The sequence below is a fragment of the Dermacentor albipictus genome, chromosome 7, assembly GCF_038994185.2.
Source record: "Dermacentor albipictus isolate Rhodes 1998 colony chromosome 7, USDA_Dalb.pri_finalv2, whole genome shotgun sequence".
Classification (NCBI taxonomy): domain Eukaryota; kingdom Metazoa; phylum Arthropoda; class Arachnida; order Ixodida; family Ixodidae; genus Dermacentor; species Dermacentor albipictus.
The window spans coordinates 46,914,682-46,940,918 of NC_091827.1; the positions used below are offsets into that span (position 1 = coordinate 46,914,682).

The following is a 26,237-nucleotide window of genomic DNA, read 5'->3' on the forward strand; positions in this document are numbered from 1 at the left end:
AAACTACACAGACGAATCGTGCACAAGTGAGAATGCTTCTGAAAAGATTCGCGCGTTTTATATGACGTCAGTTTAGGCTGCGGGAGGGAACAATTTAACACTATTAGCAACAGGTAAATAAAACAGAACACGCCACTGATTGTAAAGTTTCGATAGGGTAGGTACTAGTCGGCTTGCTTTCGTTGCATCTGTGGCAGGAATTTAGGAACACACTGTTACGGTCTCAACACGACAAAGGGCCTAAATAAACATACCACGAGGCTAGCCCACCCATTCATCAGTGCCTATCTCGAAGTCAACGCAGGGTTGACACCTCCTCTTGACGAGTCCCCAAAAGGCCCCTCTGCCTGTCTCTGACAGCCTGAACCAATGATGAAAAGGGCCAACGTCGAATTGTACCGAGGACCGGCGCGGACCTTGGATACCCAGCTTGCTATACGGTCACCTATTCCATACCATCAATCGTGGAAGCCGACGGAACGATACGATATCATGGGCGGGACATGGCGACGTATTTGGCGGCTTTTATTGGCGGCAATAGTCATCACATTGCCTAAGTCGAGTCGCGTAGGAAAGACGACGCTATTAAAAGCGGAAACCTTTCGTGAAATTGAACTGACATGTCTTGATGTCAGCTCATACGTTTAATATGCTCCTGCATGGAGTGGGTTTCCGTAACTGGAGCCAGTGTCACTAATGTAAAAAAAAAACGATTTTCATTCATGCCCACTACCGGGAATATTCGTCGATGGGCTTGGTGGATTCGTGGCCTTAACGCCACCTCGAGCTGCAGCAAGGCACACATGGCCAGCGTGACCAAAGCATGGTCAGGTTATTGAAGGTTCGATTGTGTGACGCAGCCGAATCACGAAAAATTACATCGGTGAACGTGGTGGTTCAAAGTGCAAGACCGCGGTACCAAAATAGCAAGCAAATACACACCGCAGTTTAAGGTGCAGAACGGCTTATTTGACCAAGCAGGAGACCACACTCGGGCATTCTGGATGGGTTTAGATGCGAGAGCGCTGGTAACTGCACTAAACGGTGGTCTGTTATGCGCAAGTGAACGACGCTTTTAACAATTCTGTCGTCATGGATCGGGCGCCCAAGAAATTCTCAACGTTTCAAGGCAACGCAGTTGAAGCGGAGAACGACGCGCGTGGTAGCATTAAACCAGTTGTTAATTTCGACGTGCTTCCATGGATGCGACTACAGGTGCCACTAAAGGGTACCACGTACCAAACAATCTCGAATGGTCCAGCAACAATGTGGGGAGAATCCTACGAAACTGCCACCGTACGTGCAGAAGGCCCCGGAGAGCGGGAGGGGTGGCATCGGAGAAGGTTGGCTTGCCGAGGCTAGCGGAATCACGTGACACTCCCTCTTAGTTATTTTTCCCCTGCCTCCATGGTGTGTGCAACCAGGCACGTCGTCAGTCGTGGCCAAGCGCACTGCACGTCTCTTGCGTCCCTCGAGACCTTCCCACCCTAAACATAGACTAGCCATGCACAAAAGCCGATGCGCTAGATCCCTTGATCAGATTTTCGACGATCGCATACTCTGCTCACACCTATCGTTGTACTTGAGTGTTACTGCTTTTGGAACTCGTCGCGCCGTCTGCAGCGTGCCGCACGAAGCAGATTGTCCGCCCAATGAAATATATTGCGATATGAAAACACGTGTAAAGTTGTGCCCTCAAATTTTGCATTAGGAAGTATCATAAGCATACGTGAATCTCGTTCATTTTCTTATGCTGGAATTTCCCGGTTTATTCAGAGTATGATTTCTTCGGGAATAAATTATTAAAGTAGCACCTTAATATTTTGTTCTGTATTTCATCTGAATACTAGTTGTTTAATCGTTAGCGATTTTAATAAAAATCGGGCCCCTCGGTTAACCCCCTTTATTCTTGCTAAAATCAAGGAACATGACGTCCATTTCACCATTCTCATCCAGAGTTTCTGCAAATGAATGAACCACTGTGACTAACTGGGTTACGGTTGAATAACCCTTTCTAAAGCCATGCTGAAAGTTAGTTAGTATAGTGGTTTGTTCAAGAAATTCAGCAATGCGTTTACCTATTACATGTTCAAGCTTTTTAAAAATTGGTGATGGTAATGAGGATAGGACGATAATTTTCTAAGAGCAAATTGTTGCCTTTCTCAAAAATGGGGACAACACGAGCCTTCTTCCAATCACTAGGAAGGTTTGCAGTTAACACTGAGCATCTAAAGAGCACATTGACAAAATGAGCGATGATTTCTACATAAGGGTTAATTCAGTTAATAAGCTAATGTTTACAAGTTCATATGACCCACAAACTGCTATCCTTATTTTGTATAGCTATCTATTAATTTGCCATCACATTCGACGCTTCTCGTTTCGCGCAAAACTGAGACATTTTTTTTAGTAGTCTTAGATGTATTAAAAGACCTCAAATTGCCCTATTTTTGCGGAAGTGGTCAGAAACTGGTGGCGACATAGCCAGACCCCGTGAACAGGAAACCGCTTTCAAATCGCAAAGAAGTCTTTGTTTTCAAATTTTTATAAACGTGGTATCCAATCAGCCAATGAAGGATCCCTTACAATTTTTTTTTTTTGGTCGAGGAAAGGATAATCTCAGTTTAGAACTTTCGATTATCTCTGCGTTGCTTGCTAATATGCGAAACCTACCTGTGGGACTCAGATGACCGATACGTTTGTTATTAGCAGCACATAGTTCGAGCTGATAGACTGCCGCTGGGCAGTGAGAATCTGCAGCTTCATTCTGCATTCGGGCGAAATGCTGCGGGTGCTTCGTGAACGGTATCCAGGCTCACAAACGAATGCGGAGCAGGCAGCCATTGAGCTTGCATTAAAACACTTTCAAGTGAAGCTAACCGTAGTGACGGTTGTCACGGTTTCCAACTCCGGCCCTGGTCCTCAGCAGAATAAAATGAAGTGACGCTGATAACCTACCTATGCATAACGTTTATGTAATGCGAGTAAAATAAATGTCATGGAGTTTCCTGCACCTGGCGGTGGATGTATTCGCAGATACAAAGCGGTGCATAAGTAGGATGAGCAGGTCTGTCGGAATCTTAGAGCTAAATTATTTGCTCGTTCATGCTGAGAGTTCAGTACACAGCTGGAGTTTCATAATGACTTTTCTTTATTAACACGCCAGAGTGAATGACTTGGTGTTTTGTTCAGGAGACACTCGATGCGCGCATTGTGTGGAGGTGTGCCATTAAAGAAAAGCTTTCGCCTCGTAACGAAGGCGGCACCAGCTGTCCTGACTACGGTAGACACACTGTGTTCACTGTAGGCTCGATAGATGGCGTTACCGTTGCGGTTCGGCAGAATCGACTAGTTTCGAGCGGCGCAGTTGCAGACGATGAGCGCATCGACTTTATTCTGAAATGGACAAGCAAGTGATTCACTTAAGCTTGTTAATAAACTAAATTCAATAGAAAAAGTTGCCAAACTTTTGCGCGAATGACGACGTGGTTTAGGTAGAAGAGTCGTATCTACTTGGCAATCCTATTTCAGTTACACACGGTGTGCAATGATCTGGTCGACGGGCCTCCAGTTATACACAGACAAAGTCTGAGGCTGCACAAAAGTCCTGTGCGATGTCGATGACATTCCAAGTGCAGCATTCCGACCTGTGGGCCTCGCTGGATGGATGGATGGATGGATGAATGAATAACTTTCTTGAGGTCCCTTGGTGCGTACGATTAGCGCATAGCGGGCGCTAACCTCTCTGTCCACGTCGGGAGAGACAGGCCATGCCCTTTCGCCGCGTCATGGGCCCGATGGACAGCCGGGAGCTGTGCTTCAAGGTCCGAGCTGTGTAGAGCTTGGTCCCACCCTTCCTTGGCGGTCCTCCCCCCGGCGCCAGGGGGCAACTCCAGGGCATGTGAGCAAGGCTAGCTATAGCTTTACAAAGGCGACACGCATTGTGAGGGTGCGCTTCCAGAAAGATATTGTGCAGGAAGGCCCGGCATGGGTAGGTGCCCTGGATCATCTGAATTTTTTTGTGTTCGCTGCACAGTCTTGCCTCACTGCGCTGGCACACTCTTGCCGAGTCGCTTGCGCCTTGATGTCCGAGCGCTCGGAGAGGAAAAGGACGTGCGTTATGACGGTCGCGTGTTTGCTGTGACACTTTCGCACACTTGATTACCGAACTGCGCAGTGTTGCTTGCAGAGCGTGGATTTCTCCCCGGGGAACTGCGGTCGTCTTTACCTGCCGCGTGCCCATGTCGATGAATGCCTTAAACTTAAAGGTCGTGAGTCTCCGTGCGGGTTTCTCTTTATCCCCCCCTTCCCCCTCTCTAAGTTTCCTGTGGAGCTAGCAGGGATTTTGCCCCTTGCCGTGTTTTTTCGCGACCCTGATGTTTTCCTTGCCTTCCTCTGTGTGTACATATGTTTGCATTTCTACAAACCCTAATAATAATAATAATAATAATAATAATAATAATAATAATAATAATAATAATAATAATAATAATAATAATAATAATAATAATAATAATAATAATAATATATAATAAGACTGATAATAAATTAAGTATTCATTATAGTGCCGAGAGTCGTATTCTGTAAAGCTTCGCTTTGAACACAATTCGGTCTGGCTGCTGCGTCAGGGTGACATCAAGCGGTGAAAGAGGGGAACGTCGCCGTACCATGGAGACCAATGAACGAGGGGCGCCCTGCCGTAAAGCGAAGTCATCATTTTAGTTTTTACTGTGGGGATGATATTGTAACTAAAGGATGTTGCTAGTTAGGCAAAAAACGTATTGGTTTGTATACAACACTTGTGCATTTAGTTTCCAATAATTACGGAGTTTCCGAAGCGGGTAACTAGTGGTATAATTTTCATCTGCGTTGTTCCATTCATTTTGGTCGCTAAGTGATGCGCCATACGTTAAGCAATAAAAGCGCCTCCCTGCATGTAGGCCACGGTTCTAGTAGGATTTTGTCCAGCCGTGGCTGATCTTAGGATGGACGATTGCGATTAAAGTTCCAGCCACACATCCCACAACTTCGAGAATCTTGCCCCGGTCAAGGAAGCGTTCTTGTCTGCAGCTTTCTCCTGCAGCGTGAAGGGAAATGTCGCGGAATCAACCGGAATCACCCTAGCGCCGGTGATAATGAAGCGACTGACTGACGGTTCGACAACCCAATAGCTTTTACATTCCAGACGCGCTGCTGAATACAACCCGTAGAAAAAAAAAAGCTGTAGCGCGCTGATCACTTAGTTGCAGTGTCAACGCTACTAAATCTTGTGGTCCGCGATAATGTAGTTCGTCGCCAATCCATCGCACTCTGTTTTTGGCGTGCCTAAAATGCCTTCGTAACTCTGCTTCGCTCATGTGGAACGTCTCGCGCCGTTGCCACTCCACAAATCGTTGTCTTTGGCCAGCGCTCAAGAGCAACACAACCAAAACAGCCACCCAAAACATGACGCGAGCAAACATTGCACCGATGGTAATTGTCGCTCAAGCAGGGCACAACCAACTTTTCGTACTCTTCGCAACTTATGATTCCTGAAAAGTTAGCGCTTCTGAAACACCAAGCTTGCAGCCACGTGCTCTAAACACTGCCTTTCTTGTAGTGTTTCTCTAGCGGAGCTGCCCGTCATTCGTCCATGCTTATTTTGCAACGTCCCCCCGAATACATCGTTTGATCACGTGAAAAGCTTGCATTGCAAACAACTTTCTTATTACCAGCAATATGCTGTTCCTAGAGAACAAGCAACTTTTTACTCAAAAGCCACATCCAGTGTCGCATATTGTTTGTTGAATGCAGCCTGCCGAGTTTTTCTACGCAAATGAACGGAGCCGAACTGTTTGTTAAGAAAATCCCTGGAGACTGCAGTTCCACACGCACTGGATGACGGAACTGCAGGTTTAATGCGCATGCGTGTCCGTTTGCGGAGAGGGAGCGGCAGAGTGCAGACAATCATATAACGCGAATGAACAGCGCAATGCGTCGGAATACAAAGGCTCCAAACACGGCGCGAATCGCAGCTGTCCGAGAAGAGAACAAGGCATGATTCGAAAAGGGGAATTCGAAAAGAGTTCGGTCGCCGGACCATAACTATACTCTCTATGATTGATGATGCAGGAAAACACGCGCTAATTGGCCGTGGTAGGGATGTGCGGTTGTCTCGATTGGCAGAGCGAAGTGGCAGTTCTCGGCCTTCAAACGGGTAGGACCCATTTGAGCGTACGTCTATGCTCCAGCAGCCCGTTCCTGTGAAATAAGATGGGTACATTAGCCTTTTTGTTGCAGGTTTGCCAGGCATTTACACGAAAGAAACGGACATTGAGGCCGAAATGAATGTACCGTGTCGGTGCTTTGTTGAAAAATTAAAAAAAACAAAGAACGTTACCATTCCGCTCACTAGAAACATTACAGATTGCGTATATTTTGGTATGCCTAGCCGAGTATAAGCGTAAAATCTTTCTAGCGAATGGCACATTCGTAGCCCCTCACACACACCGGGACGGACACCACTTTTGAGTCCGATCAATTATACCTAATATCGCATAGTGAGCTCTCTCAAACGCGACCATTCCTGGCTGATGGACAAATGTACTGTCAAGCCACGCCGCTCTTTCTAAACACCCTGCGCGAGGCCAACTCTACAGATTACCTCTGCTTGCGTCACGACTTGTGCGACAAAGATTGCGTCTGCGCAGGGTACACATGCACGATCGGACATTGACCTCATTTCTCTACGCAACGAGTAGGCTGCTTGGCTAAGTTATGGTTGCAAAGATATGAGCGATAAAGCTATAGCACGTTTCTCGTACGCTGTGGTTTCAGCAAGCGACCACCTTGGATCATTTTTGAGGACGTTCGACGCCAAAAAAAGAATTACACGTCGTCTGTATTGCCTGATGCATCGATTACGCTATTACAGGCGGGTTACTAGTGAAAACTTCCCTAGCCTTCAAGTGGTAGTTAAAGGAAATAGTCAGAAACACAAGCGAATTAAAATATACCGAGCACGGACACCGATGTAGCGTTCATGGAACTTGTTTCACTAGTGGTTTGCTGTTAAATGATTATGCATACCTCCCGATAGCTGGTCTATGCAAATTAGGTTGTTTCGTTTAGCTTTGCTAATGCGCTGCTTTCCACATAGCCATTGACTGCTGCTGTTCACTGCTGTGAAGCAATGACTCTAATAGCTCTATTCAGCGTTTGCATGTAGTACGTTGTTTAGTATTCTCATCGCTTTTACGAGTCAGGCAGCGCACATATTTTTTTAACGCACAATGTTACCTATAGAACTTCCGTGTAATAAAGTATGGCATCGTGCTATCTTATCACACGTTTTCAACGAGGCAAGTTGTTTTCTAATGTTTCAGTTAAAGATTAGGTGTTCGCCTCCGTAAACGTGTTGTTGTTTTTTTTTTTTTGTTCCTATAATGAAATATGTTTTTTCAGCTACCACCTTTTCAGGAACTTACACAATGAACACACCGTCAAGAGGACATTGAACATGCATGCCCATTGGACGAAATGACAACGGCTTTAGGGATGTTTAATTAGAAGTGCTATATTCGGGAGGCCTAATTACTTCCGGAGAGCTCAAAAGGCTTTTCAGCAGACTTTAGTAGCATGTTACCCACCATCCGAGTACATGAGGCTTCAGGGAGCGTCTTTATAATATTTCGAGGGCTTCTCACGAGAAGCATACGAGACGTTAATGGAATGCCCGCAATTGGGCTGGTGGGCCTCTTTATTAGAGAGGACTGTATGTGTTGTATATTGCTGCAGTGTGCACCATTTGGTGATTCATAAGACGTTATTTAAAGGACGATTATGGAGGTGCAAGAGGATTGCTGATGGAGCCAAAAATTCCTCGGTCTTTGTCTCATAGGCTACGTTACACAGCCGCCAAAGGTGCCTTGACTGGCTGTAGGATATCATTTTAATGAGCGCTTGAAATATTATGCGCAACATGCTGCACAAGCAGAGTATCATTACCTTCTGTCAGTAGCGTCACCCTTTTTACGAAAAGCAAAAAAAAAAGAAAACAATGTTTTGTGGTGACTTGCTTACAGATGAGAGATACTTATTCTGTGTTGCCGTAAGAATTGTGGCGTTTCGTTGTCTCGGATATCCGTCTACGTACAGCATTACACTTTGACTGCAGCTGCAGTTTCTGAGGCTGAATGGTGCCATGCAAAGGGAGATATCACCAGTATTGCAACTGCAAAAGTAGAAAAAGAAAATCAAGCAAAAAAAAAGAACCGCAGTTTTACTTGGATGAAACATTCAAATTGATAGCAAGATTATGCGTTGTCACTTGAGATCCTCCCGCTGTGTTCTAACACTAGGTGAGGGCTTTCTGTCTCGACACTGCAGGTCGTACAACTGTAGTTGCGCAGAATAAATGGAGTCGTGCAGCGTTGTGACATGGCTTGTCAGAACGCTTGTCAGTGCTAAAGGCAATAACTAGATATAAGTAGCTTGACATTTACAATCCATTCGACGAAGACAAGTGTATGCTTTGATGCGCGTCATCGACACTTATCCTCAACAAAAGTGCAAATTTGTTGCGGGGAAGCTCGAGCCATCGTCACAACACTATGAGGGTGTGGTACATTGCGGAAGGAATACGCTATCAGGGGGCGTCACTTGTCATACCTTAAGCCTAGTCAATGCAAATAATGTAGAGGAGAAGTGGGCTCCAGCGATGTGATATGCAAGCTGTTGATTCTAGTCGGCTCACTTTTGTTGCGTCTGCTGCGGGGATTTCAGAAGACGCGAAAATATGAGGCTTGGCAAACACACGCCCAGGTTAGTGAAGGTTCAAGCGTGCGACAAAGTCGCGTGTTTCTTATGTCAGCGACAGGTAACGCACCGAACTACCACACGTTACGTAGGTGCGTGTGGTGATTCAAGGTGGAAAATCAAGCAAGAAAATAAGCACCGATTTTTTAGGTGCAGAACAGTTCATTTCACCAAACACCGAGAATTCTCGATGGCTTTCGAGTTGAGAGCACAGCCACTTCACTAATGGCGTTGTTAAGCTGTAGTGACCGAATTTTAAAAGATTCTGTCGTCACGGGTCAGTCGCCCAGACATTCTCCAGGTTTCAAGGCAACGCGCGTGAAGCGAACAACGTTGCGTGCGGAAGAAGAAAACCACCCGTTGCTTCCAACGTGCCAGCATGCCTGTGATGGCAGGTGCCACTAAAGGTTACCACGTACCATACAAAGTCGAATGGTCTCTCAACCATGTGGCCCAAAGGCGCCACAGAGCGGGAGTAGTGACGTCAGAGAAGGTTGGCTAGACGAGGCTTGCGGAGTCAAGTGGAGCTCCCTCTTAGTTCTTTTTTTCCCTCCTCCATGGTGCGTTTGACCGGCTCCATCGTGTTTTGCGGCCAAGTGCACTGCAGGTCGCTCGCGTCCCTCGAGACCTTCTGACACTAAACATCACGGCTTGCGCATGCGCCGTCGAAAGCGTCATCGCCCGATGGAGGCGCCGGCGGCGCCACCGGGTTTTGTAGCCTCCATGTGGTGGCTGTCGCAACAAAATATTATGCACACGAAATCGGCTGAAGTAAAAGCAAGGAGCATACCTAAAAGCAGACAGCTGGCAAGGGTTTGTGCTGGCTATGCAAGCATTTAGATGCCCAATTAAAACAGTGTGACTTCACTATCAAACGTTTTAGTGCGCAGCTCTTGGACGCCAGTTCCTGCGGCGATCGTCGCGACATTGTCCTCCGTAACCGAACCAACGAGCAAAGCGAAAGATGAAAGCGAAGGCGGAGAGCAGCGGGAGATGAAAGCAGAGAGCGCCAGGAGGAAAGCGGTGGAGGAGAGTATGGCGAAAGGGGGAGGAGGAAAGCAGAGTGCCGCACGGGACTACAAGAGCCGTCTCGTAGCCCAACGCGAATTGTGTGGTTCTTTCTAGAAGCCATGAGGGCCCCTACGATTACACTGGAACATTCGACTAGCCACGCATGAAAGCTGACGCGCTTGACCCGCAGACCAGATTTTCGACTATCGCCGACCCTGCTCGCCATTAATGTCGTGCTTGGGTGTCGTTTGCTTTGCAACGCTTCGCTCCGTTTCCGACCTGCCGCACGGGGCAGATTGTCCGCGCCAGCCAATTTATCGCGAAATAAAAAAAAACGCAACCCACTCCTGGCTGAGCAACGTTGGGCTGTCCACCAGGCCCACGATGCGGCTGGCAGGCTAGGCCTGTCGGTCCCGACGTGGGAGCGGCCCGCGACGTGCTAATACGCGTTCTACAGGACTTTAAAATAAAGGTTACTCAATCAATCAATCAATCAATCAATCAATCAATCAATCAATCAATCAATCAATCAATCAATCAATCAATCAATCAATCAATTAATCAATCAATCAATCAATCAATCAATCAATCAATCAATCAATCAATCAATCAATCAATCAATCAATCAATCAATCAATCAATCAATCAATCAATCAATCAATCAATCAATCAATCAATCAATCAATCAATCAATCAATCAATCAATCAATCAATCAATCAATCAATCAATCAATCAATCAATCAATCAATCAATCAATCAATCAATCAATCAATCAATCAATCAATCAATCAATCAATCAATCAATCAATCAATCAATCATTCAATCAATCAACCGCTTTTTCGATTTATCCTGATTGTGGTTTCTTCGAGATGAAATAATTAATACAATATCTGGATATTTTCGTGTACTTAAAGAGGACAGCAGTTTTTTGCTCAAAAGGTATTTTAGTGTGTAGTATTTAGAGACGCCCTCTCCTTATGATCCCCAATTACCCCTGGTTCATGCGAGATGATTCTAACTTAAGCCTGCAAATTTCCTGACTTCATCATACCACAAAATTCTTTGCCATCTAAGAACTTCGTTCCCTTCTCTTCGAGCTGTAATTGTAATGGTAGGCCTTTTATATGTCCTACGCATTGCTTGAACTGTCTAACTGCACCTCTTCCTTTTATAGTCGATAAGAACATCGTCTACGCCCATTTGCGGTCTATTCCCCGCCGCTGTCTTCTTGTCTCTTAACGTTACGCCTGATTTTGTTGGATCGCTCGTTGACTCACACGTGGTACAGTGGATATAAATAGGCTGAAGATGTTTCAACTTCTCAGACTCCTTAGTTTATATACGTTATGGTAGTCAGTCACCACTACACGAGCGCTATAAGCTGTTATCTTTTTCCTTGTTCCACTACCTTAAGTGATTAGTGTTGCCGGATGCTGCAAAATAAGCGGGAAGTTGTACTCGGTAGCTCTGGTTCACACTGTTGTTGTTAATTTTGGCTAGTAAAATCTTCAGCCTTTGTGGTGTAATCACTTGATCATTGTCAGTCATATATCATGGCGGAACACTATTACATTGTAATTTACGGCAACTCTGTATAGGAAGTTTCACGTTTCATCGAACTCGGCGCTATAGAAAAAATATCAGTGGGGATATAGAGGTGTTAATGCGTCGCCGCACAAAAAAAAATGGTTTGAACACCAAGCGCAGATGTACGACTCAGCTTGAATAATAATGTTCTTCGAATTACAGCTAGGACGGGATTCTAGCGTCGATGAAATATGCAACTACAAATACGACGTCATCAAGCTCAATCTGATTTGTTTTTCTTCATTCCCCTTCACTTGCTCTCGTACACATAGCTACAACTACTGTTCAAGGCAGCATTTCCAATAAATGTTTTTTTTTTTCGGGACACGTTTGGACAAAGCGCCTGTCACAATCGCCGAGACAAACGCACTAATTCACTCTAATCAATTCGCCGTCGAGAAAGATAAGCGACACGAGGAAGTGATGGCGATAGAAAGAGCACGTTGGGAAGCTGATTTCTGCTTTTTCATTGCAATCAATTCATAAGCATTGTGACAAATTATAGTAAAAGAACTTAACCAGATATCCGCCTGTTGGAGAAAGGGATTTGGTAAAATACGTACAGAAGCAAGGGTTCCGTTTTCCTTCCTAACATAAGCAGGAGAGTGTGCGTGTTGGATAGAGATAGAGAAACAGAGATGGAAACTAAGCGAGGGAATGAAAAGAAATGTCCACAATCTGTGGAATCCTAGCAACGTGCGATGAAATATAGCGACCAAAAATATAATAAAGAGCAGGCCACCATGAAGATTTATGAAACGCCTCAAATATTTTTTCTTTACTTGCGTTCACGAAAGAGAAGAGAGGCTAAAAATAGAGCACTTCGATAAGTGAAAAAGCTACAGAAATTCTGAGAATTGTTTAATAATACGAAAGCATCTTTTTGGCTCCGAGGTCGCTTCGTTCTTGCGTAGTTCTGCTTGCTTGTTTTTCTGAGCTTCTGTTCTTCTTACCATGGCGCTTCCGGTGGCAAGAATGTTTAGGTCTTAGCACCCAATTGTCAAACTTTCTCGCCGCATCTGGCCTCATTACTGCAGTCGTTGCAATTGAGCCGCGACAGCGGACACGAGCACGCCTCGACGGAACACAGTGGACAAGCCAGAACACCAGCAGCTACCGCAGTATCCCGTGAGGCATTGCATGATGGTAGAGTGCATTGCCGCATTGACGTGTTTTACACTCGCTGTCGCTCTCGCAAGACTGTGTTGCGCGCGCGTTCCTTGCCCACGCAACGCCTCGTCTGCGTTCTCACTGCGCCTTGCTAAGGCCGAATGAAAACGCGCCAAGCGTCTCAATACTCTCGCTTGCCTGTGAGGCGTTCGTAGCTCGAAGGACGCTCCGCAGTGTGCAACTGGAGATTGTCAACCCAAAATCTCAAGTGGGCCAACGCCCAAACTTTCGCCCACCTCCAAATTTAAGATGACTGACTCTCCAAATTCAAGTTGGCCCCACCCCCTTATTTAGGTTGGCCCAGTCTGAAATTTCAAGTTGGCGCACCCCTAAATTAAAGAAGGCCCGTCCTCACATTTCAAGTTGGCCCGCCTCCAAATTTCAAGTTGACACAGCCCCAAATTTCATGTCAGCCCATCCTCAAATATCTATTGGCCCGCGCCTGCTATAAGCTTCCTCATTCATGTTCTAAAGAGCCTTAAGTATCTCTACGAGTGTTCTTTTTATTTTTGGTTTGAACTGTTCTCTTCGCTTATAGGCTACCAGTCATGTACAGGGTCGTCCACTCTTAGTTAGAATGCCGCTCCGTGCTGCCGACGCTCCGCGGGGCGCCTCTGTCGGGCGCCGGAGAAACTATTGCGCAGGTGCAGTGAGAGCCGCAGGCGGGGCTTCGCGCGTCGTCTGCTACAGTGCGCCCTGTGTTGCGGTGAAGTGGACTTCAAATTTGCACTGCCTCCGCAGAACGCCGATCGGAGAAACGTTTTTGAATAAACAACAGACTGCTGAGAAGCCTATCAGCTGCTTTTATCCCGCTGCAGCAACCGTAGCAAAGTTTCCTGCGTGCCTGGTGATGTTGAAACACACAAATAAACATACCGGGGAGAAAATGCGCGCCGCGTAATATTCGATGCTTTATACTACTGCTGCAGCACTACGATACGCCAGTATTTTTAATTTTTGGCATGTTGCTGAGTAGCTGGTAATAAGTGTTAGCAGACGCCTGGTGTTGTCTGCTGAAATCTCAGCGCAACGAAAATTAATTGGAGCGGAATAGTAATAGTGGAGGTGGAGCTACATTTTCAGCCTCCTATTTTACATTCACACAGATACAGGTAGACGGCCAGATAGACTCATCAGCGTTTGAAAACAATCCCTAAGGCTCAAGCGGGTACGAGCGATTTGCTCATACATCTAGGCGCCGGAAGTCCGTTCGCGGCGAGATAAGAGCAGCACATTTTCCTTCTGCTTCAGCTCTGTACCTAAATTGAGAGAAACGGGGTCAGTCTTGCGGCTGGAAATGTTCCTGATTACGCAGTTTTGTCTATGCCCAGCCGAAGAAGCTTTAAATATTTCCACCGTATCGCACATTCGTACCCCTCAGAGACACCGAGACCAACAACACTTTTGAGTTCGATAAATTGTACATTGTACGGCACAGTGAGCTTTCTTAAGCGCGACCATTCCAGGCTTGGATGGGGAAATGTACTGCCGAGGTCCGCCTCACTCTCTCTCTCTCTCTCAACTCCCCGCACGAGATCAACTCTAGAGTTTAGCTCCGCTTCACGCTTGGAGGCACAAGGGCTCGATCTGCGCATGGTACACAAGTATGATCGGGCAATGGCACCGTTTCACCACACAACTATTCTTAAGTAAGCTGCGTGAGAAACTTTTGGTTGCAAATATATGGTGCAATAATAGTACAGCATGTTTTTCGTTACCTATCTGCTTCAGCAAGTGACCCCCATTAACCATTTTAAAGAGATTACACGGGAAATAGAATTACACGTCTTTTTTACTGCCCGATTCATTGATTATGCTAGTACAGCTTTGTTTATTATATAATGTTTCCATTGTCTAAGGCCCCGCTTTAAGGAAAAATCACGAAAGCAAACAAATGAATTTATACTCAGACTTACTCCGGTAATCATTCATTTTAAAAAGTGCCAAAAACACATCCACAAGGAAGAGCACAGGACCAGAGCTGATCCTGCGCTCTTCCTTGTCGATGTGTTTTTTTGTAGCGGTTTAAAATGAATGGCCCGTACCAACCAACTCGAACCCAATCTCTTGTCATACTACACTAATGGTTTGCTGTGAAATAATTCTGCATACCTCCCTATATCTGCTATATGCAAAATAGGTTGTTTGGTTTCGCTTTCCTAATGCGCCGCTTTCCACGGAGTTATTGACTTTATTGACTGGCGCTGTTCAGCGCTATCACGCAATGACCCTAATGAGTCTGTTCAGCGGTTCCAAGTGGAATTGTTCAATATTCTCATCTACCAGGACAAGTCATGCAGCGCACTCAATATTTTTCATCAGTGATATGTTATGTATAGCACTTCAGTTTTTTGAAGTCAGGCATCTATAAAGTATGGTGCAAACTTATCACGCGTTTTAAACAAGGTAAATTGTTATTGAATTCCAGGTTACATATTAGTTGCCTGTCTTTGAAATCTTCGCGTGCTTTTTTTATACTTCCGAATATCTTGTTTCCGAGAGCGCCTACTTTTCATTTACAAAACTAACTCACGTTCAAGAGGATATTGAACATAGATGCACATTGAACCAAATGGCAAACGCTGGAGGGCTGTTGAAAATGAAATGCACCATTTGCGAAGCCTTATGGCTTCTGGAGAGCTTAAAGGGCTTTTCGGAAGAATTTAGCGGGATGTCTCATGGCTCTTTTTTTAAGGTTTCGAGGGCCTGTCACCAGAAGCATACAAGCTGTTCAGCAAATATAAACGAGGGGGCTTGTAGGGGACTTGTTGAGAGAAATGTATATGCTATAAACGCTCGTACGTTCATCATTTCGTCAACAGTCGAGGGGGTACATCCACTGCCGATGGAGCCAAATAGTACATCTTCATCACCCAAAGTCTATAGTTCCGGCCCTTAAAGATTCGCTGCCTCTCTGCAGCTTATTTTGTCTAACAGCTGCTTGAAATTTTATGCGGAGCATGCTGCTCAAATAGAATTGCAAAGACACGAGTGAATAGCTTGCGCGTTTTCACGTAAAAAACGAAGAACTAATAAATCTCTCGTCGTTGCTCCTCCATACGCATGGCAGGAACCTGTCCTCTGTTGCCGTAAGCATTGTGGCGTTTCGTTGCCGCCAAGATTCGCCATGATGCGGCAACCACAGAAGCTACACTTGTCCAACTGCAGCTTTAGTTTCTCAGGCTGAATCTAGCCGTACAACGTGAGATAGCGCAGTTTTTACGCAGGCAAAAAAAAAACAGAATCAAGTGGAAAAGAAATTAACCGCAGTTTTGTCTGGGTGAAGAATTCACAGCCATCGCAAGGTTATCCGCTTGGCTTGAGATCCTCACACTGTGCTGTAACACTAGGTGAGGACGATAAAGCTTGACACAGCAGGTCGTTGTGACCAGGGGTGGGACAACGATTGTGAGCGCTAAAGGAGAGAGAGCGTATTGTCAAATCAGCAAGATTTGAGTCCGGCGTCTTTTTAGTGAGTCTGGGCACGCTCCGTGGACGCGGTTTCGAGACGCTGTCTCGAAGCGGCTTCCTGGGCTCGCTGGACGGCCCATAGTGGGGCTGTCAGGTTCGAGCGAGCGGAGGCTGGCGGTGGAAGAGACGGAGGGGTCGGCACTGCCCGACCTGTTAAGTGCTGACGTTCCCATAACATGTGATTAAGTGTGGAAACCTCGCCACACGATGTGCATTTGTTTGTAGTGTACATGCCTGAATACATGGCGTGCATGAGTCTAGGTTTCTGTAAGAATCCGTTTCTAGTTGTCTGAAGTGTACTGCTTGCGTCCTGTCTAACCCAGCGTGAGGGAATGGCTGTACGTGTCTTTGTAACTGGTAGTGTGTCGTGATGTCGTGGAACCTGGTCATACGATCCTCCCACGCCCAGATGTTTGCAGTACCCCGCAGGGGCATTTTCTCCGATGATGCTCGATGAGTGAGGCCTCGAGCAACGCGGTGCGAAAGTTGATTGGGCGTGCTCAATCCAGTGTGTGCCGGGATGCATAGCAAATGCCTTCGGTTATCGAAGTCGGCCTCTCCCTGGTGTATGGGATGTCGCTGAAGTATGTGATACGCCTCTTGCGAGATGCGCCCATTGTTAAGAATGGCGAGCTGCAATGCAGGATTGCCACCCAGTTACGACCTGGGAACAAGACGCGCATCCCCCACCACTCTCCGTCGCTTCAGCTAGGATGCGTTCGATGAAGCGGGCTTTGTGCTGACACCACCGCCATCTTCTAGCCTAATCGCCATTGTGACGGAACGAGTTCAGCGGGCGAACTATTGTGCCCGAACTCCCCAGAGCGGACCTGATCTGCTACGCTTGCGCGAGCTGCCGCGGGAAAGCCGTTTTTTGTTGCTTCCCACGCGCCGCAGGGAGGCAACACAACGAGCTACCCAGAATGGCTCCGGGCTACCAGGAACGGCTCCCCTCGGACGTCGGCTCCGGACATAGGAATGTGTGTGCCTTTGTGTGCCTAAACTATTCTGCGGGGCGGCGGCAAGTTTACAATGAGTAAACGAACGTTCGCGTCACTTTGTATCGCGGGAGGACCGAGTTTTTAAAAGCTGCTGTGGTGCGAATGCTGGACAGACTTTTTCTTAAGCAGTCATGTTAGACTGATGCACTTTTCTCAAGCAGTCATGTTAGAGTGATTTAAATACTGTAAATAAACCCATATTCCTCGTTCTCGATGAGAAGCAGTTCTTCCCTTTATCAACGTCCTCAGCGTGGATAAGTTGGACGACGGCATGGGCCAGCTACCTTCGAATTTATGCCGGACTCCAATCTTGACAACGGATCACGAGCGACGGGATTGAGCCCCCAATCCTGACACCATTAGCGAAATTGCGAATAGCCGTTTGCGAATCGCAGGTCACGATTGTCGCTTTGGTTTGTGTGAGGGCCAGGGCTATGGCCGCTTCCTCTGCCTCTTAGACATGCACCGTGTTCAAAGTGGCACTCGTGAGGCGGTTGCCAAGGTGGCGAGTAAGTGCCACCATGAAACTTTTGTTGTCTCGATAACGGGTTGTATCGGCGAAGGCCGCCTCCTTGTTGTTGGAGTAGCTTTGGTTCGTGTGTTGTGCCCTGGCTTTACATCTCCCCCTGTGGTGTTGGGGGTGCATGTTGCGAGGCAATGGGGGTGCGTATAGTTGCTCGCGAGTAGTTCTCGGAATTTCTACTTTTATGCCGTGCTGCGTGTGGTATGTAATGCCGAGCTTTTTGAGCACATGTCTTTCCGGGGGAGTCTTGGATAGGAGCTCGAGCTGGGACACTTGTTGCACCTCCAGCAGTTCCTCGAGCGTATTGTGCAAGCCTAGTTCCAAGGGCTTGGTGGTGCTGACTCCCGGCGCAAGGCCCAACACACATTTGTACGCCTTGCGTATGAGGGCGTTGAGCTTGTTTCTTTCCGCTACTGTCCAGTTGCGAAACGCTGCCGTGTACTTCATTAGAGAAATGACGAATGCTTGTATCAGCCGTATGACGCTGCCTTCACGCATGCGCGTGTGTGTACGTGTTAGTGATGCGTCGAATGAGCTGCATCGTGCTGGTACCCTTTGCCGTTATCTTGCGAAGTGCTTCGCCATTGCCGCCTTTGTGTTCGATCATCATTCCTAGTAACCGGATCTTACCTACCATAGGGATGGGTAGGCCGCTTGATGCCTTTAATTGGATTTCTTCATTTTCCGGGAGGTTGTAGCCTTTAGGTGGCCGCCCCTTTCTGACCGGTCTATATACCATCAGATCGAATTTTTCGGCTGAGCAGGCAAGTCCCGTGCCCACGAAGTAGTTTTCCACACATTGGTTGGCCTGCTGTAAACGTTGCTCGATCGCTCCGTCACTGCCCGTTGTCGTCCAGATCGTAATATCATCCGCGTATATCGTGTGATGCAGTCGATCCCTTGATTTGAAGCAACCGCTCGGATAACCCCAGCAGGACGAGATTGAAGGGCATCGGCGAGATCATCGAGCCATGCGGGGTGCCCTAGCTCCCGATATTGATTTTATTTCACTCTAGTTGTCCCACTCGCATGTGAGTGGTTCTGTGTGAGTGGTTCATGTGAGTGGTTCGCATGTTAGTGAGGAAGTCTCGGACGTAGTTTCAGTTGAGCAGTCCAAGATTTAGCTTGTCTATTTGTTGCTATATGGCATCGTGTCGAACGTCATCGAAGGCCTTAATTAGGTCCAGCCCGAGGATGGCTCTCGTTTAGCTCCCCGGATTGTCTATAATTTGATGTTTTAGTTGCAGAAGGGTGTCTTGCGTGGAGAGATGTCTTTTGAATCCAATCATGGTGTGTGGAAATAATTCATTGTGCAAGAGTTAATCCATGAGTCTATTGAGAAACGCGTGGCTCCATCAACTTGGGCACGCAAGACGTGAAGGAGGTGGGGCGCAGGTTCTTCAGCTGTAGTTTCTTGCCGCGTTTCGGTATCAGTATGATCTTTGCTTCTTTCCATTGCTGGGGTAGCTTGCCGGGCGCCCAACACTCTTTAAAATAATGTGTGTCTCCCGATCGATCCGTAATCGAGATTGCCTAGTGCCTTATTGGATATCCGATCGGAGCCAGCGGAGGACTTGGTGTGGAGTTTCACGAGGGCCGCCTGGATTTCCGCAACGCAGAATTCCGTGTCTGGGGTGGCGTTGCTTTCTCCCGAGTAGTCCGGATATATTTGCGCCGGCGTTCGGGATATGTAAAGGGGTTCCGCAACACGTAGGAATTGTTGTTCTGTTCCCCCGTAAGCGTTTATGACTTTGTATTTGCTTTGCATGTGTGGTCTTGGTGTTGGCGGAATCACTCAGGTACAGCAGCACCCGCCACGTGCAACACGTGGTGAGTTGACCGCCTATCGCCACGCCTCTCTTCCCTTCCCATTGTTGTTATTGCAAGTTAAGTGTGTGCTTTGATATTTCTTTATGGAGCTGCGCTATCCTTTTGCGCAGTCTCCTATGGTGCCTGTGTTGTTTCCATCAGTGCTGCAGGTGGGGTGCTGCGCATGTGGGAAGCCAAAATCCCGACAAGTGAGAAAACTAGAGAAATTCTGAGCACTGTCCACTAATGTGTAAGGATTGCTTGGCTCGGGTATGAGTTTGTTTTCGCTTAGTTTTGTTTACTTAACTCAACAATCTTATGCACGTCCACCCATGGCCTTTGCGGTGGCAAAGAATGCTTAGACTGTAGTAGACAATTATCAGATATTCTCGCCACATCGGGCCTCTTCAATGCAACCGTACTAATTGAGCCAGAACACCGGGAACGAGTGCGCCTCGACAGAGCAGAGAGGGGGAAAGGGAACACCAGCTGCTGCAGCAGCGTGAGAGGCGTTGCGTGAGGGCACAGTGCATTGCTGCGACGCCACGTCATCCTTGCTGTCACTCTCACAAGGATGTGTTACGTGCGCCTTCCTAGTCCGCGCAACCTCTTGTCAGCGTTGTCATTGCTCCTCGGTAAGGTCCACTAAAAACGCGCCAAGCGTCTCAACGCGTTCGTTTGCCCACGAGGTGTTCGTAACTCGAAGGACGCTCAGGAACGTTCATAATCAGATCGAGGTTTTGGCCCCGTAATTTGGCCCGCAGTAATTTAACCTTTAATATTTTTGTTTTGTTCACTCTGCTCGTGGGCACAGACTTCAGAGGGCAGATATGTCACTAGCAAGAATGTTTGTTTCGAGGTACCTTGGTACATATACGTGAACACTACTTGTATATGCGATACATATATTGCATAATAATAATAATAATAATAATAATAATAATAATAATAATAATAATAATAATAATAATAATAATAATAATAATAATAATAATGATGATGATGATGAACAATCATTTAATCAAGTATTATTTGTAGCGCCCAGGAACAGCTTCACAGCCTTTGTACAGTTGCACCTAAATATCAATACAGAATATACTATCTGCGAAAAATACAAATATGATAGGCAATAGAATTTGAGGAAGAATAACACACGGAAAAATAAAACAAATAGAAGAGAGTAAAAAACGTCTTAGTCATACAACATTACCATCGACATGTGCACTAGGAACACAGGCACTGAACTCTGAATATATCTATACAGCCAGAATACGGAATATTAAAAATTACATTAAAAAAAACCGGTTCGAACTGAGAATTCTCTGACTTACAGCCGCGAGGTTCTCTGTTCGAACGCAGGTGAATTCCTGAACTCACTCCCTTTAGAGCGTGCTTTGCCGTCATTAGCTCCTTTGTGCGAAAAAGACAGCTTTAAGGAAGACGCGTGTTTAGCTGTACTGCCGGGCACGAAAACCAGCTACGAATGAATGCAGATGTTCAGGGTTCGTTGTGTAAAAGGAGCTGGAAATCCGAAAAAAAATTATACGTATATACGCGATAATAAACAACAATACTGACTAATTCTTGCCAAAATTAACTACTTTATCAGGTAGAAGGATGCGAAAGTGGTATACATACGACTTCGGAAATGAATTCAAAATTTGTTTTTAGTAGTCAGGCTGGGCTGTCGAAAGACTAATTTGACCAAATCAGTATTGATGCTACATGAATTTAGGGCGATATTTTATATTTCCCACCAACCAAAATATGAGGCGAGCAAACATCGCTCCCGTGGTAATTGTCACTCAACGGGGACACAACGAACTTCTAGTCCGCTTCGGAGCTTCTAATTTCTGGAAAGTTAGCGATTCTGAAACAGCAAGATTCTCGTGTCGTTGCGCGCGAAGTTCACCAAGGAGGAGTGGGACGCGCTCATGCGAAGTCCTGTGTTTGAAAACCAAATCCTGGCCGTCCAGCGCGCCCGCGATCGGGCCAGCAGGACGCGATGGGACCTGTTGGTCCCGTCCCGTGATTTGGTGGGTGCACGTTTTATCGCGTTTTGCTGGATCCAATGAAATTTCACTCACTCACTCACTCACTCACTCACTCACTCACTCACTCACTCACTCACTCACTCACTCACTCACTCACTCACTCACTCACTCACTCACTCACTCACTCACTCACTCACTCACTCACTCACTCACTCACTCACTCACTCACTCACTCACTCACTCACTCACTCACTCACTCACTCACTAACTCACTCACTCACTCACTCACTCACTCACTCACTCACTCACTCACTCACTCACTCACTCACTCACTCACTCACTCACTCACTCACTCACTCGGTGAGTGAGTTTGGTCGCCGGACCATAGTTAAACTCTCTATGATTGGTGACACGGAAAGGCATATGCAAATTTGCCGTGGCAGTGATGTACCGCTGTCTCGGACGGGGTGAGCGAAGTGGCAGTTCTCGGCCTTGAAACAGGTAGGAGTAATTTAGTCCTTTGTCTAGGCTTGGGCTGCCTGTTCACGGCGAGATAGGAGCAGCACATTTGCCTTCTGGATTCCGGCTCACCACGCATGCAGCGGAAAGATACGCCCCATAAGGCCGAAATAAATGTGCCATGTCTGTGCTTTGTTCATTAATTCTGGGAAACGTGCTCAGTCTTGGCACTAGAAACGTTTCAGATTACGTAGTTATCTGTGTACCTAGCCTAGCAAGCGTGAAATATTTCTACTGTATTACACATCAGTAGCCCCTCACACAGATCGGGATCAACACAACTTTTGAGTTCGAATTCGAGTTCGAATTGAGTTGAAAATGCTGAAAATGAAATGCGCTCTTCGGGAGGCCTAATGGCTTCTGTAGAGCTCAAAAGGCTTTACAGCAGAATTCAGTGGCGTGTTACCCACCATCCGACTACATGGCGTTTCATGCATCTTTCTATAAAGTTTCTAGGGCCTCTTGCCGGAAGCATCCATGAAATAGCCAAAACAGGCTGTTAAGGCTCTTATTAAGGAGAAAGGTATATGTTGTATATGTACTACAAAGCCCATTGTTTGATGGTTGAGAGGACATTATTTGAAGAAAGCAACTCCTCGCCACCGCTGCGAATGGAGCCAAAATACAAATCTTGGTCACCTAAGGATAGCTTACGCAGCCCCCACGGATTCCCTCGATGACTGCAGAATATTTCGTGTAATGGTTGCTTGAAATATTGCCAAAAGCATGCATCGCAATAGAATTATGAAACTTCCCGTCAGTAGCTTGTTCCCTTTTACCAAAAAAAGAATAAAGTGAAGATCTTTTGATGTCAGTTTTGCATACATGTGAAAGATACCTGTATTGTTTGGTGGTAAGGATTGCGGGGCTTCGTGGACTCCGAGATTCGTCAACATACGGCAGCAACAGAAGCTACACTTCTACAATTGCAGCTCGAATTCTGAGGTTTAAACGGTACCCTACAGAACGAGGTATCACCAGCACAGCTAAAGAAAGAACCGCCGTTTCACTTGGGTGGAGCATTAAAAACGGAGCAAGGTTACACTTTCCGCTTGAGATCGTCACGCTGTGTTGTAACACTAGGTGACGGTGACATAGCGTGACAAAGCAGGTCGCACACCTGCTCTTGCGCGGAATGAATGGAGTGGTGTAGCTTTGTCACCAGGCGTGTCACAACGCTGGCGTGAGGAAGAACGCCTGCAGTGGTATTGCACGAGTTGCACCTCGGTGGGGCGTGGGATGAGACGGAGGGAAAAAGCGCAAGAGGAAATGACTAGATATAAGTAGCTTGACATTTACAATCCGTTCCTCTCAGTTCATTGTATGCATTACAGTTCGTCACACACACTTATCCTCAACAGAAACGCAAATTTACTAGCGTGCGACACTCGTGACAGCGGTGGGAGACGAATGCTGTAGTGGCAATATGGTGGAGCCAAACGGACGGAGCGTGAGGCTACGGTCCATCGCGGAAGTAATACAGAAGGAGGGAGCGTCAGGTGACAATCTTGAAGCCTTGTCATAAAAAAAGAATATAGCGGAGAATTAGGCCCTATTCACGAGGTAGGCAAGAGGTCGATTCTAGTCCGATTGCTTTCGTTGCATCTGCAGCGCGTATTTCGGATCAGAATGCTACGTCTCAACACGACCAAGGGCCTTAGCTAGACCATAGCCACGCGGCGACTCCACCCTTTCATGGTTCAGGGTTGACACCGACTGTAGATGGGTTCACAAAATGACCTTCTTCCTGTATCTAACAGCATGAACTAATGATGGAAAAGGCCAACGTCGAATGGTACCGTAAACCGGCGCGCAAATTGGATACCCAGGTTTCTATACGGTCACCTATTCCATACCATCGAAAGTGGAGTGCGGCGGAATGATGCCATATCGTGGGCCGGATATTGCGACCCATTCGACGATTGCGATTAGCCACGATACCTTCATCAGATTCCCCAGTCGAGTCGCCTAGGGAAGATGATGATATTAAAACCGGATGCCATTCGTGCAGTGCCGCTGACGTGTCCTGATGTGAACCCAGACGTTTAATACGCTCCTGCATGGAGTGGTCTCCCATATCTGGAGCCAGCGTATATAATGCAATATGGTGCATACGTGCTTGTGCACGCACTTATCTTTGCTACCGAGCACGAACGTGCCGACGCTTGTTTTCATGATAACCTTCCCTCCCGAGGTTCTTTCCCTTTCACACTTACCTTATATCACCCAACGTGGCTTTATATGCGATGCAATAAACGATTGCTGGCCTTCATTACCTCGACACGAACTGGCATCCGCTTCGATGTCCGTCTACATGACCAATACACCCTTCCCCCTTCATTGCTACTACCGGACATATTCGTCGATGGGCTCGGTGGCATCCTGTCCTACACTGTAAGCAAAAGTTAGCCGACATTGGGGTTTTTGCGGCTCATGAGCTTTGAAGACTACCTTGCACCAGAAAATTACTCTGGCATGAGGCAGTAAAATGCGTTACATTACATCGTTTTACTACCACCTCTGAGAAACGTAGTAAAAGGATGTCATGAGCCGGCTTTACGACGTACAGAGTTTTAGATCACGTGACCAAAAACCATCTATTGAGAGTTTAAAACCACGTGATCTGGAACCAACCTGAAGATCACGTGATTAAATACTACCACTTTACTCCCCAAGGTTGCAAGCTCCGCCCAATCCAGTTAAGCCTACGCTCGGCGACAGGCACGGCCGCGGCAGGAATGGCAAAGATCGATGCCGTGGCGGTGCATCCACCAGCGGAACGGCAGAACGTTGGAAACTTGGAACGTATGTACTACATACGTCGCGTAAGATGTGTCTCAAGTGGACGCGGCTTCCTGCCGGCGCGCCGCCCGTTGCACGACCGACGAGCCGATCGACTGCATTGCGTCAGTGCGAACTCATCGAAAAATAATGTTCCGATTCCGCTCTGCACGGCGAACCGGCGTGGCCATGCTCGCATTCAGCGACAAAAATCGCCTCAAGAATCGTTCCTGGACCGATCCTCTCTACGGCAGGTAAATATCTTGCCGTTCGCGAGGGTTACCGCCATCGGCCGGCAGCCTACAAACGGCGAGTTGTCGCGTCTGCTGCTCCGGCCGGAAGCAAGCGTGTCGGTCAAAGTTCATTGCCAAGCACAAGCCCACTTTTTCATGCTTCTACAAGCGAGAAAATGACTGTCTCTTGTCCACTTTGAAGCTGTGAACGGAATCGTCACGACCCACTGTAGCACAAAATAAACAAAACGTTGGTTAGTTGTAGTGACAGTCAATGGAAAGCCTCACGCACTAGAAATAGATGCGATCATGTCGAGCGGGCTCACCAATTCAAGGTGAGGGCACATAATCTCGTAAACACGACAGCTAGCGCTGTAGGAAGCGTGTATACGAGCGGTGATCATGAATTTGTGCTCAGTAGGCGTCAAAGAAGCCCGTAGGCCATCCACCATTGCAAGCAGACGGAGGTGCACGGACGGCGCGCTGATGGGCTCGTGTTCGCCAACTAAAGCGGGAGACACACGGTCCGATTCGGTGTCCGATCCGGCGTCCGACGCGCCTGAACGGCAGCCTGAATCGAGGTGTTTTGCCGTGCCGAAGCGCCGGATCGGACGTCCGGCGTGCGACAAACCGGGCAAATTTTCATCGTCCGATGTGTCCGACAACCGCACACTCCGCATCGCCGTTTGGCCGCAGCTGATGTGACGTTCTCTGACGTTCCCTCCACGGAGGCGGCGCTGGCAGGCCGGTTTCTCGCCGTCTTCTTTTTTTTTTTCCCTTGCCTGCTGCAGTTTGTTGCCGACACGAAATAGTTACCAGTTCAATAAAGTTATCTCGAACATGTGCTTATGATGCAAAACAGCGCCTAGTACACTAGCACTAAGCTACCGTCGAAATCGGGAGCCGCGACGCGAGGGCCTTTCCGCGGACAAACAGCACACACCGATCTCAATGCACCGACCGTCCGAGCGAGGCTGCTCGCTTCGCTTGCACGTTTGCCCTTCGCAACGACTGCGTCGAGTAAACCAATTGTATTTGATTACGGGCTACCTAAGTGCACAGCGTTAATTGTTTTGGCAAAAATAAGCCCTCTTCATCGAGCTCGGGCTGAATTGAGCGCCGTCGGCCGCAGCGTCCGCCTAGCTATGCCTGCCGGCCGTATCGCTGGCTGTTACCGGAGCCGTCAGTGGACAACGCGCCGTCGTGAAGTGTTCTGTCACTTGCAGGGGCATAATGTTATTGACAGTGTTCACGTAAAGCGAAGCAGTGTTGTGCAGAGTTTTTATATTGCGTTTCTCGACGAGAATCTAAACTCAAGCTGGGGAGGGGGGAGGGGGGCT

The 26,237-nt window shown here is 47.2% G+C and overlaps 1 long non-coding RNA gene across 2 annotated transcripts in view; it reads left to right on the plus strand.

Annotated features, from left to right (window-relative positions):
• Positions 1-26,237, plus strand: part of LOC135916392 (uncharacterized) — a 365,570-nt gene that overhangs the window by 275,766 nt on the left and 63,567 nt on the right. The gene's annotated exons all lie outside the window — the stretch shown is intronic.